Raw genomic sequence first — 13,322 nt, 5'->3', positions numbered from 1 at the left:
CATGAAAAGTCAGGAACCCCATCATCAGACATTCAAATATCATTGACGAGTTTCCCTCTGTATTATCCCCTCATTAGGATTTCTCCCACATCAGTGAGGTTCACAACAGTTCCTGACAAATGGGGACCTGATAAACCCACCAGAGCTGCATAGGTAAGTACAACACCCGGATAGAAAATGTCATGCCCGTGCAGTATCCTGGCACTGCCAGGGAGTAGTGTCCAGAACAGTTTTCAGCCAGTGCCTGGGGTGCCTTCTGTTGGGATGGTTCAGGGTGGGGGGGATCCCCTGGGGTAGGGGGTGGTCCCAGGTCTGTGAAGGGGGTCCCAAATTCATGGGTGGGGTTGTCTCCAAGTGGTATTTGTGCTTCTCTTTTATATTTATATTGTTTGCAGATCAGGATGCCCTTTAAAGATCACACGCTGATCTGTCAGGGGCTGAGGTTGTTGACAGGCTGAGGCTTATTCGGAACCTGTCCCATCAGCATGATGTTGTGGGAACTGCCTCCAGGATTTACTCTGACAATGTGTCAAAGAGTATGATGGGAAAAGCCAGCAGTGCAGCTGGTGAGCTTCACTTAGACTATCTATTTCTCTTGCTTCTCCCGCCTGAATCACACATTGTCAAAAAGAGAAAAAATAGAAAATTCTGCCCATAATCTAAAGGCCAGCATTCCTCTCTATCATAGGAGAACAAGCCATATAAGAACATAAGAACACAAAAACTAGGAGCAGGAATGGGCCATCTGGCCCCTCAAGCCTGGTCCGCCATTCAATAATGGCTGATCTTTTCATGGACTCAGCTCCACTTACCCACCCGCTCACTCATAACCCTTAATTCCTTTACTGTTCAAAAATTTACCTATCCTTGCCTTAAAAACATTCGATGAGCTGCTTCACTGGGCAAGGAATTCCACAGATTCACAACCCTTTGTGTGAAGAAGTTCCTCCTCAATCAGTCCTAAATCTGCTCCCTCTTATTTTGAGGCCATGCCCCCTAGTTCTAATTTCCCACGCCAGTGGAAACAACTTTCTTGCTTCTATCTTATCTATCCCCTTCATAATCTTATATGTTTCTATATGGTCTCCCCTCTTCCTCTGAATTCCAATGAGTATAGCCCCAGTCTCCTCAATCTCTCTTCATAAGCCACCCTCTCAACTCTGGAATCAATCTAGTGAATCTCCTCTGTACCCCCTCCAGTGCCAGTATATCCTTTCTCAAGTAAGGAGACCAAAATTGAACACAGTATTCCAGGTGTAGCCTCACCAGCACCTTATACAGCTGCAACATAACCTCGCTGTTTTTAAACTCCATCCCTCTAGCAATAAAGAATAATATTCCATTTGCCTTCTTAATTACCTGCTGCACCTGCAAAACAACTTTTTGTGATTCGTGCACAAGGACACCCAGGTCCCTCTGCTCAGCAGCATGCTGCAATTTTTACCATTTAAATAACAGTCTATTTAGCTGTTATACTTACCAAAATGGATGACCTCACATTTACGAACATTATATTCCATCTGCCAGATCCTCGCCCAATCACTTAGATTATCTATATCCCTTTGCAAACTTTCAGCACTCTCTGCACACTTTGCTCTGCCACTCATCTCAGTGTCATCTGCAAATTTTGACATACTACACTTGGTCCCCAACTCCAAATCATCTATGTATAATTGCTTCCTAACTCCCATGTGAACCAGATTAGTCTATTAATGTCCCTATATGTCTCAAAATACTTTAATAGATCCTGATCCAGTTTATAACAATTGACCTAAAATTTACTCCATTTTCCATTAGCCTCTCTCTTTCCTTCCTTTTTTAAGATACTGCTTAAAGCTACCTCTTGGCCAAGGCTTTGGTCATCTGTCATATTGTCTGTTGTGGCTTGACATCATAAACATGGGCTGAAATTCTCCTATCTCGCCTGCCATGGGAATTATAGTGGATGGGACAGAAAATTTGGCCGACCATTCACAGGTCTGTTGACTTCTGGCAGGAATTTCCAATCTTGGGTGCTTGTGGCAGGAGAATCCTGTCCATGGTGTCTCTTCTCTTATTGATCTCCATGACTAAGGTCTCCAGTGCTGATCCATAACAATGCATCAATCTCCCAGCAGTGATGTTCCATTTGTGCTTCAATTAAAAATGAGTCAAATGGACACCGGGTCTTAGAGAAGTCTCAGCCATTCAAGGTTCCATCATTGGAAGCCTTGGGCGAGTGATGCCATGTTTCCACAGTGCTTTCAAGGAATAAACATGGAAACATAGAAAATAGAAGCAGGAGTAGGCCATTCCGCCCTTCGAGCCTGCAGTGCTATTCATTTTGATCATGGCTGGTCATCAAATTCAATATCCTGATCCCACCTTTCCCCCATATTCCTTGGTCCCTTTAGCCCCAAGAGCTGTATCTAATTTCTTCTTGAAATCAGTTAATGTTTTGGCTTCTTTGACTACTTTCTGTGGTAAAAATTCCACACATTCACCATTCTCTGGGTAAAGAAATTTCTCCTCACCTCAGTCCTAAAAGGTTGACCCCTTATCCTCAAACTATGATTCCTAGTTCTGAAATTCCCCTCAAGCACCTTCCTGAAGGGAATAGGACCAGGAAGGGGAACCAAACAGCAGTGCCGGGAAAGGTTTAATGACCTCACTGAGGTGGTCAAGGCCAGTGAATGCATCTTCAATGGACATTTGCCACCCGGCAAGCCAGCTGCCTCCTAGACCCCCAGCACTCACCCATCAGCAATCCCCGGTACTCAAGATTCACACCTCACATCCAGATGCTCCACCTCACTCTCAAACACCTACCAATGATGCCAGCCTCACATTCACTTATCCCCAGCTATTCAGTCTTTTTAGGTACATTATTGGGGAGTTGTCTGCCTCCTGAAGGAGGAAGGGGGGGCTCAGCAGGGATGGTCTGCTGGGGGATGTGGAGGGGGGAATCACCACTACTGGGAGGGGGGCTGGAGATTGCGGTGCTCTTGGTTGGTGGGAGGGTGTCAGGGCTGGCCCTGGAATGCTTGTGTAGACCATGATCGGGCCATGGGGGTGTCATGAGGAACAGCAGTGTGAGGGTCCCAGGCTGACCAGTGATCAAGCTGGCCAGCAAAGTGCAGGCGGACACTTAGTTCCAGAACTCTGCGCAGTGGCCCTGGTCAGTCCCTGGTGCGAATAGGCCCCAGCCCCTGAGCTTTTAATGATATTCACAGTTGTGACCTCTGCAATGCACAGATTGTGGGAGATTCGAGTCTGAATTCCCACTGAAAAAAAATCATGAATTATACCATTTTCCTACCAGTTCATCACTTAGAACTTTTTTGGAGAATTGGGCCCCATGTTTTTCTAACATGCCGGTGTTCTTTGAGGAGGTTACAGAAATGGTTGATAAAGGGAATGCTGCGGATATGGTGTTTATAGATTTTCAAAAGGCAATTGACGCAGTGCCACACAACAGACCTGTGAGCATAACTCACGGAGAAAAAGGAGAAGTAGGAACTCGGATAAGAAATTGGCTGAGTGACTGGAAACAGGAAATAATGATAACCCGTTGTTTTTCAGATTGGAGGAAGGTTTGTAGTGGAATTTACCAGGGGTCAGTGTTGGGATCTTTACTTTTCCTAATATATATTAATGACTAGTATATTCAGGACCAAAATAGACAGGTTTTTAATCACTAAAGGTGATTAGTCAGCCACTGGGGTGATTCATTCCTGCACAGGTCTACCAGAACCTTTAGGTAGTCAGTAAGGGAATGCAGGAGGGTAACTGATTCATTTGTAAAAGTGGATGTGATTCTGTATCTAGATGCTATGGACAGGTTAATAGTGACGGTTCAGCTCTGGACTTGAAATATTGGCCCTATTCTCTCTGCACAGACACTGTCAGACCTGTTGAGATTCTCTAGCATTTTTCTGTTTTTGTTATGGAAAGGCTATTGCGGTAACTTTTACTGTAGGATCTTGGGTGGTGTAATAGCATGTTCCAGATGCACGGAGAAGTGGGGAATAGTGGAGCCGTAATGATGAATGGAAGTTGTCCAATGGGAAATGGAATCTGAGTAGTTACCTGTCAAGAATGAAAAGGGGGTCCTTCCTGTTTCCTTTCCCTCTTTCACCTGAAGAGGCCTCCAGATTCCTCATTGCAATGGTTGTAATTTATGATTGCAATATTGTGGAGGATGCACCAGACCAAGAACCTTATCTGGATGTTCCAAATATGATCACGAGCTGATTGATTATATGATGATCAAGAAAGGTCTTGTATATTGTACGCGATTAAATCTTAATGTGTTCATCATTTGACCTTTGTCCTCTATTCTGTTGAGTCACTCACTGGGAACGACACTGATTGATTTTTAAATAAACAGTTTATCAGGAATAGAGATCAAATGACTAACACCAAAGCATTTCCAAATGGAGTGTAAGGCACACAAGCTTGCAATAAAAATTGCCACCTTTTACCCTGAATGAACTAATCTTTTATTTTTGGTAAATTAACGCTATACCACCAGCAGTCATCCTTATACAATAGTACAATGTTTTGAGGTAACAAACGCAATGAGCAGAATTCTTCCATTTTGAGATTAAGTCCCGGGCTGGGGGTTGGGAACAGTGTTTCCCACTGCCGAGGCAGGTGGTAAAACACACCAAATCTTTCAGCCACCACCTCACTAATTATACACCCGGATGTTTCACGCCGCATTCAGTGTCAGGGAGGCCTGCTTGGTGTGTAGTCCACCATCATGTCCGGCTGCTGCATTCGAAAAGCGTCCAACATCACTGACCCAACCGTTGAAGAAAGAAGGTGAATCTCCTGAAGATGAAAATAGATCTCCACGAACATTCTGAAGCTGGGAGGTGGACCCCCCCTCCAGGAAACTGAATCTGGGAGGCCCATCTACAAGTATTCCCTGACCCATTGCTGTGGTGTTCCAGGGTCCAGAGCTGCAGGTTGTCTTCATCTTGAACTCCAGATGGAGCCCCAGTCACTGTTCAGGTTAGTCCTGACATTTGCAGGTCATAATGTTTTACGCTGGAGTGTTTTCCTGCCTGCATTGCAGAGGCATTGGGCGGGGGGGGGGGTGGAAGGAAGTAGTTGGGCCTTCATTTACATCCTACTAATGAGATGCAAATGAGGTTCACTCTGACCTCTGATGGTTTTCTAACCCGCCATGGTGGGCACCAGAGGAAGATCCCGTTATAAATTCACGCCAGCATGAAACCAATTTCCAGGCCCCTTGCCATATTCTCCATCTGCCATCGAACCCACCGGCAGGGGTTTAGGAGAATTCTTCCCAATCACACTGGTCTGTTGATACTTTTGGATAAAAAAAATGCTTTTGTGTCAGAAGCCTGGAGTTCATCTGAAACCTCATCACACAAATGGCCCAAAACACCTGCAGTCTCTGTAGACCAAAGTGGATGCTTGGCAATTCAATGATTGATTGTTCAAGTGACTCTAATTACTCACAGCTGAAGATATTCCATAGGCTATTAACACAAATCACACATAGAACTATCAAGTTTCACATCAGGAAAATAATTTCTCCTAATTTACTGTTTAGAAATTCAGTGTCACGTATCACATTTACTTAAGGATATATATACTTGTCAATGTGTGGACACAGCGATTTTTGACATTTTGGCCTTAAGTAGTCATGACTTCTTCACAAAGGATGGCAGCTCCAACACTGTCCTGCTTTGATACTCAAGATGCCCTCTTGTGAGGGGTCTGTTTTGCTGAGGAGTTCATTACCTTGGAAGAAAGGCATTATGACCAATTATGTAGCCCTTTCAGAGAATTGTCACAGGCACAATGGGCTGAATGGCCTCCTTCTATGCTCTTTCATTCTATGATTCTAATAATTTGAGATTAGTTTAAAAAAAAGCAACAGGCAGAAGGGTGTATCCTGCATTGCTAATGTCTGTCTATGACATCCATAATACAAATTTTTAATTGTCCCAGGATTAGAGGCAATTATCCCAACCAATATAATCGGATATGGACTTTACCAAAGATATTAGATTAAGAAACATTTCTTTAATCCATATTCTAACTCTAATAGATTGCAATATGGAGATTAATATACAATCACTTTTATAGTTGGTATGTGAGAGAATCTCCAGGACAATGTTCTGGGCTGAAAAGGTTAAATAACACACGGATATTATGGAATTACAGCCAACAACATCAGTGCAGCAAATACACATACAATAATAACATCAGTATAGGCAACTCTGGGATAGATGCAATGATACACAAGAAACACCATGGATTGGAAAGTACAAGACGACTTTTGAAGCCTCAAAAAAAACCTTCCAAAAACAGGGGTCACCTCACACAGCGTGTTTAACAGGTTTAACCACTGGTGCAGGTGCAGCTGGCCATTTGTAATGTGAGAAAAGAACACCGGTAATTCAAATTAAATCAATAGCTGGAATTTTACTGGCTCGCCTGCCACGGGAATCAGACTGGGCTGGGGGCAGAACATGGGGAAGTCTGTTGACCTTGGGCAGAAGTTTATGGTTTTGGGACAAGCGAGGCCATAAAATTCTGCCTACTGTGACACTTTCTATTGAATGAACTAATTCTACAAGGATACCATTAACCACAATCAAAATGTTTGAAAACTGTCAAATCTTCAGCATCAAAGAGTTCATCAAGTTCATTGAGTCACTTTGGCAATGGCATCATGGTAAGGATTCCACACCGGATCAGATTTGGTGCTTTCAGTTTCAGAATCTTCCCTCCTCAACAACTCCTCTTCCTCTCCATTCATTCAATTGGATATTCCATATCTTTTGAATGACATGATGACAGTTTGCACATAAATAGCATCCCATGATTTGATGATGAAACCATACAAATCCACTCTTTAGAGGTTTCTACTCTGTCAACCATCCACCTATTCCATTGGGTGTGAACATGATCCTTGATTGGTTTGTTGAAGCCTTTCAGAAATCTATGCAAACTTGATAGGCCAATTTTATGGTTCTATGGTTCTGAACATTAAACCCTCAAGTACAACTGCAATTTGGGTGTTATTTCCTCACAGGCGCCTCTTGATATCATTGATGATATGGGATCTGAACATGTCCCACACTAGTAAGCTGAGTACCTTGAGTAGACCACTGCGATACCTATTCCACATATGATCAGGTCCACAGCTTCATTCCATCCCCATCCATCCAACTGTTGTCATGGAAAAACCCAAAAACTCTTGGTGGGATCTTAATGTTATCATTGAAAATTACCATTGGCTTTATCTTCTCCTACCTTGTGGTTTTCACTAGATTTCTTTTTGAACTGTTTCACTCCACTCTTTCATTGCTGGACATGTTGGAATTCATGGGTGTTTCACCTATATTGCTGCTGTGCTTTTTGTCACTGTCTGAAGACGAATGGTTGCAAACTGGTAATATTGCCATTGAGATCTTTCGGTATTCTCGGGGTGATCTTGATGTTTAGCTGCAACTCTTGACATTTTTGTTCCATAAAATAGCCAGTTACTAGCCAACTAACTGTGGTTCTGAAATCTTTGTATAAATAAATGTGGGCGACACAGTGGCACAGTGGTTAGCACTGCTGCCTCCATAGTGCCAGGGACTTGCGTTCGATTTGGCTTGGGTCACTGTCTGTGACGAGACTGCACATTCACCCCTGTTTGCGTGGGTTCCCTCTGGGTGCTCCGGTTTCCTCCCACAGTCCGAAGGATATGCTGATTAGGTGCATTGGCCATGCTAAATTCCCCCTCAGTGTACCCGAACAGGCTCCAGAGTGTGGCGACTAGGGGATTTTCACAGTAACTTCATTGCAGTGTTAATGTAAGCCTACTTGTGCCAAATAAAGAAACTTTAAAAAACTTTTTACGTGATTCTCAAGATCAGGTCAGTAGTAGGAAATTGTTCTCATGGCACATTTGGTCTTGGACATCTTCTCCAGGGTGGACTCATCCTTCAATTAATTAAAGGCATCATCTTCCAAGCCCACTTCCATCTAGAAGGACATGGGCAGCAGATACATGGGAACACCACCACCTACAAGTTCCGCTCCAAATCACTCACCATCCTGATTTGGAAATATATCGCTGTTCCTTCACAGACACTGGGTCAAAATCCTGGAATTTCCTTCCTAATGGCACATGGACTGCAGCGCTTCAACATAGCAATTCACCACCACCTTCTCAAAGGCAACTAGGCATGGGCAATTAATGCTGGCCAGCTAGCAACACCCATGTCTCACGCATGCCTAAAAAATATTCTCACACCAGGTTTTCACAAACATCAAACTCTCGTGCAGTGCTGAAAAGACCCTTCAGCCCATCGAGTCCGCACTGACAACAACTATCACGAAAGTTGCGCTAATCCCATTTTCCAGCACTTGTCTCATATCATTGAATGTTACGATATTTCAAGTGCTCATCCAAACACGTTTTAAATTTTTGAAACTTTTCCATCCACTACTACTTTCTTAGGCAGTGCATTTTAGATTCTCACCACCCTCTGGGTGTTTTTTTTTCAAATCCCCAATGAATCTCCTGCTCCTCATCCTAAAACTATGCCCCTCGTGACTGACCTCCTCAGCCAAGGGGAGCAGCAGCTTCCTTTTTGTTAGCAAATGTTACACTTTTTCGTCTGAAAGCAGCTTTTTGGTGGAGGTGCCATTTCTACTCATTGTTCACCATGTGCAGTCTGCTCTGCGTGAACGTGCCTTGAACTCACGTACATCTTCTTGACAACACCTGCTTCAATCCATCTGCTGGCTTACAAGGTGAGCAAAATACACATAGAATCATAGAGCACAGGAAAGGCCCTTCAGCCCATCTGCACTGACAATAACCACCACTAAAGGCACACTAACCCCATTTCTGAGGTGAAAATTTGGGGCTTATTCCTCATGCATGTACAGTATTTCTTATCAGAAACAGACGGTGGGGCATGGGAAGTGGTCGACTAATATGCAGAGTGTAGGCCGAAATACGTTTCTTGGAGCCAAAAAAACCGTTGTCTTATATGTCGGACCAATGGATGCACCACAATCTAGGGTAATATTGTAACATTTGACTGTAAACTTCTAACCTTGTTTAATGATCCTACAGGATATTGTGTCCTATTGTATTTATACATAATCATAAGGGGTCTTCACACCAGATCTTACAAGTTTTGAAAGTAATTGCGAGTGACATTACGGAATTGAAAAAGCTGCATTCTTCTTGAACCTAAGGATTCTCCTTATAAAGACATTAATCAAAGCAACAAAAGAACTATCATCTGAGTCAATTCAGTGCTTGAAAGCAATTACATCACCAACCACTGCAGCTATGAATATAACAAGATGCTTTTAATAGGTGTGGAGGTAGGAATATTGAACAACATTGTAGCTGAGGAATCTGAATGGCAGAATACCACGTTTAGAATATGAAACTGGTACTGTACCTGTGAGGCAGAGGTTATAGCTCCTGGCATGCTAAAGTTTTCTTCAAAGGCTCGACTGTTGTGCTTTTAAATGGAGAAGGTGTCTGTGACAGCTGTTGGCTGCACCGTGAACTCAGTACTGTGTTCTCTGAAGGAACTAGCTGCCCCTGTGCAGGCTCATACTCCAGCAAGGATTGTTAAACTGCACAAGCGCTACGTCAGCTGCTCAAATGCGTGACTGAATTTAATGAAAGGAGCAGCAGAGCTGACAGAAATACTTCACTTCACTGAGGTAAATTCAATCTGCATCCAGATTGGTTTAGTGTAATAATACAGGCTGGGTGTCAAAGTGAGCTATTTTGGAGAGAAGGCTAACAGCCCCAAGCACATTAATACCAGATAGTGTGAGGACCCTAGTCTTGCTATGCCATAACTAAACCTTCACACACGCAAATATGTATCTATGCATTTATACTATTTACACGTATGCTCACCAACACACAGATTTTCATGAAATAAAGATTACAAATGATCTTATAATGATAGGGACTTTAAGCAGAGATTGGGCATGTTCTGGAATAATTTAAGTAAATGCAGAATCTCCATTTGTGCAGACAATTGCTTGTTTTCTTGGCTGCATTGTGAGCTGTTTCATTCATTTCCAGGATCAGTCTTAATATTTTAAGGCAGCTTACTTCAATTCTGATTTTTCACAATCCAAATATATAAATAACTATATAGGACATGCGATACTATATCTGGTAACCCTCCAGGCTTCTGAAACCATTCCTCCTCTCCCCCGTGCAGGATCACAATAAGCCTTATTTTGAGGAAGGCTTCGGTGAAGGAAAATAACACTTGTGATTCAATTCTTGCTGTATTCGACTGGAATGGCATCTCAGTGAGTTCCAAGTTTAGCTCAACCAATAATGGCTAACACTTCCACAAATGGAAGTTTCTTAAAACTGAGATTATTCAAACCCCAAATATTCTCTGATTTTTAAATTCATTTTTTTAGTGTCACAAGTAGGCTTACATTAACACTACAATGAAGTTACTGTGAAAATCTCCTCGTCGCCACACTCTGGTGTCTGTTCGGGTACACTGAGGGAGAATTTAGCACAGGAACATGCCCTTCAGCCCTCTAAGCCTGCACTAACCATGCTGCCTGACTCAACTAAAACCTCCTACTCTTCCAGGGACCATATCCCTCCATTCCCATCCTATTTATGTACTTATCAAGACGCTCCTTAAAAGTCACTACTGTATCTAGTTCCACTATCTCCACTGGCAATGAGTTCCAGGCACTCACCATTCTCTGTGTAAAAAAACTTGCCTCATACATCCCCTATTAACCTTGTCCCACGCACCTTAAACCTAGTAATTGACTCTTAACCAGCACACCTTTCAGACTGTGGGAGGAAACCAGAGCACCGGAGGAAACCACGCAGACATGGGGAGAATGTGCAGACTCTGCACAGGCAGTGACCCAAGACAAATAGTTGGATTGGCCATGGTAAATTGGTCTGTAGAGTCCAAAGATGTGTAGGTTTTGGGGGATTAGCAGGGTAAATATGTGGCATTATACTGATAGTGCCTGTGTAAGATACACATCAGGGAGCCAGGTCAGACTGGATGGGCTGAATAGCCTGCTTCTATGATTTTATCTCCTTCTCACCTGTTTACTTGACCCAAACCAATTAAAGCGAAAATCTCTAGACACATTCTTCAGGAGAAATGAATCCTGCCATGATCAAAAATGTCATAACATGCAGTTCTGGGTAGAATTATATAAAAAAAAACAGACTCACAATCACCACATTAAATCCTCCTGAGAATTCAAATCTTTCCTCATCAGTGGAAAAAAATCCCTGGAAAAATGAGTACATAGGATTCTCAGGAGAGCTGTACATTCTTTGCATTACCATTCTCCTGCCAACCAGAAGATCATATAATCATAGAAAGAATTATAGAATCCCTACAGTGCAGAAGGAGGCCATTTGGCCCATCGAGTCTGCACCAACCACAATCCCACCCAGGCCCTACCCCCTTTTCTCTACATATTTACCTCTAACCTACACATCTCAGGACTCTAAGGGGCATTTTTTAGCATGGCCAATCAACCCAACCCACACATCTTTGGACTGTGGGAGGAAACCGGAGAACCCGGAGGAAACCCATGCAGACACAAGAGAACGTGCAAACTCCACACAGACAGTGACCAAAGCCGGGAATCGAACCCAGGTCCCTGGAGCTGTGAAGCAGCAGTGCTGACTACTGTGCTATAGTCGGAAGGATAATTCAAATCTCTCCCCTTCCCCTGAAATTTCCATTTCTAAAACTTCACATTAACTTCTCAACCCTTCACCATATACAATCAAGACATTGTGGGGTCCATTTTCAATAGCAGTGCACATTGGGCAGATGGTGGCTAGAGTAATCCTATCATCTGCCCAAATGCACTAACGAGAGGCTGGAACCATTGTCACCGTTACGACTTGAGTGAATTGTTTCAGGGGGTATAAATAATTCACTGACTCCTTCACAGCTGAGCTGGCTTGGTAAACATTATTGTGGTGGAGTCAGTCTGAGAGGAGGTCAGTGAGCAACAGGCAATGGCAGAACATAAGAACATAAGAAATAGGAGCAGGAGTAGGCCATCCAGCCCTTCGAGCCTGCCCCGCCATTCAATAAGATCATGGCTGATCTGAAGTGGATCAGTTCCACTTTCCCGCTTTATCTCCATAACCCTTAATTCCCCCTATCTATCCGTAACTTAAATATATTTAGCGAGGTAGCCTCCACCACTTCAATGGGCAGAGAATTCCAGAGATTCACCACCCTTTGAGTGAAGAAGTTCCTCCTCAACTCCGATCTAAACTGCACCCCCTTATTTTGAGGCTGTGCCCTCTAGTCCTGCTATCCTTTCTGAGCGGGAAGAATCTCTCTACCTCTACCCTATCTATCCCCTTCATTATCTTATACGTCTCTATAGGATCCCTCCTCATCCTTCTAAACTCCAATGAGTACAGACCCAGTCTATTTAGTCTCTCTTCATAGTCCAACCCCCTCATCTCCGGTATCAGCCTAGTGAACCTCCTCTGCACTCCCCTCAAGGCCTATATATCCTTGCGCAAGTGCAGCGACCAAAACTGCACACAGTACTCCAGCTGCAGCCTCACCAGTGCCCTGTACAGTTGCAGCAAGACCTCCCTGCTTTTATATTCTATCCCCCTCGCTATAAAGGCCAGCATCCCATTCGCCTTCTTGATCACCTGCTGCACCTGCAGACTGGGTTTTTACAACTCGCGCACAAGGACCCCCAGGTCCCTCTGCACCGTAGCAGGCTGCAGCTTTTCGCCTTTTAAATAATAATCCCTCCTACTATTATTTTTGCCAAAGTGGATAACCTCACACTTGCTAACATTATACTCCATCTGCCAGGTCATCACCCACCCGCTCAGCCTATCCAAATCTCTCTGCAGACTTTCCACACCCTCCACACAATTTGCTTTTCCACTCATCTTCATGTCATCAGCAAATTTCATCGCCCTACGCTCAGCCCCCTCCTCCAGATCATCTATATAAATGGTAAGTAGTTGAGGCCCCAGCACCGATCCCTGCGGCACTCCACTAGTCACCAACCACCGACCAGAAAAGCACCTATTGATACCAACTCTCTGCTTCCTATTAGACAGCCAATCCTCTATCCACGCTAACACCTTATCCCCAACTCCGTGCACCCTAAACTTTTGCAGCAACCTTTTGTGACGCCACCTTATCAAACGCCTTCTGGAAATCTAAAAACACCACATCCACCGGTTCCCCTCTGTCTACCGCACTAGTCACATCCTCATAGAAATCCAATAAATTTGTCAAACACGACTTCCCCTTAACGAATCCATG

General features: G+C 43.7%; 1 protein-coding gene across 2 annotated transcripts in view; it reads right to left on the bottom strand.

Moving 5' to 3' along the window:
* Positions 1 to 9,491, bottom strand: part of sphkap (SPHK1 interactor, AKAP domain containing) — a 381,850-nt gene extending 372,359 nt beyond the window's left edge. For both annotated transcript variants that reach the window (XM_080185826.1, XM_080185829.1), the window contains exon 1: positions 9,438 to 9,491. The gene's annotated coding sequence lies outside the window, so the exon portion shown is untranslated. The remainder of the gene's footprint in view (positions 1 to 9,437) is intronic.
* Between the last annotated feature and the right edge of the window lie 3,831 nt (positions 9,492 to 13,322).

This window comes from Carcharhinus amblyrhynchos, chromosome 3, assembly GCF_965287045.1.
Source record: "Carcharhinus amblyrhynchos chromosome 3, sCarAmb.v2.hapA, whole genome shotgun sequence".
NCBI classification, from domain to species: Eukaryota; Metazoa; Chordata; class Chondrichthyes; order Carcharhiniformes; family Carcharhinidae; genus Carcharhinus; species Carcharhinus amblyrhynchos.
This window is presented reverse-complemented; position numbering and strand designations above follow the sequence as displayed.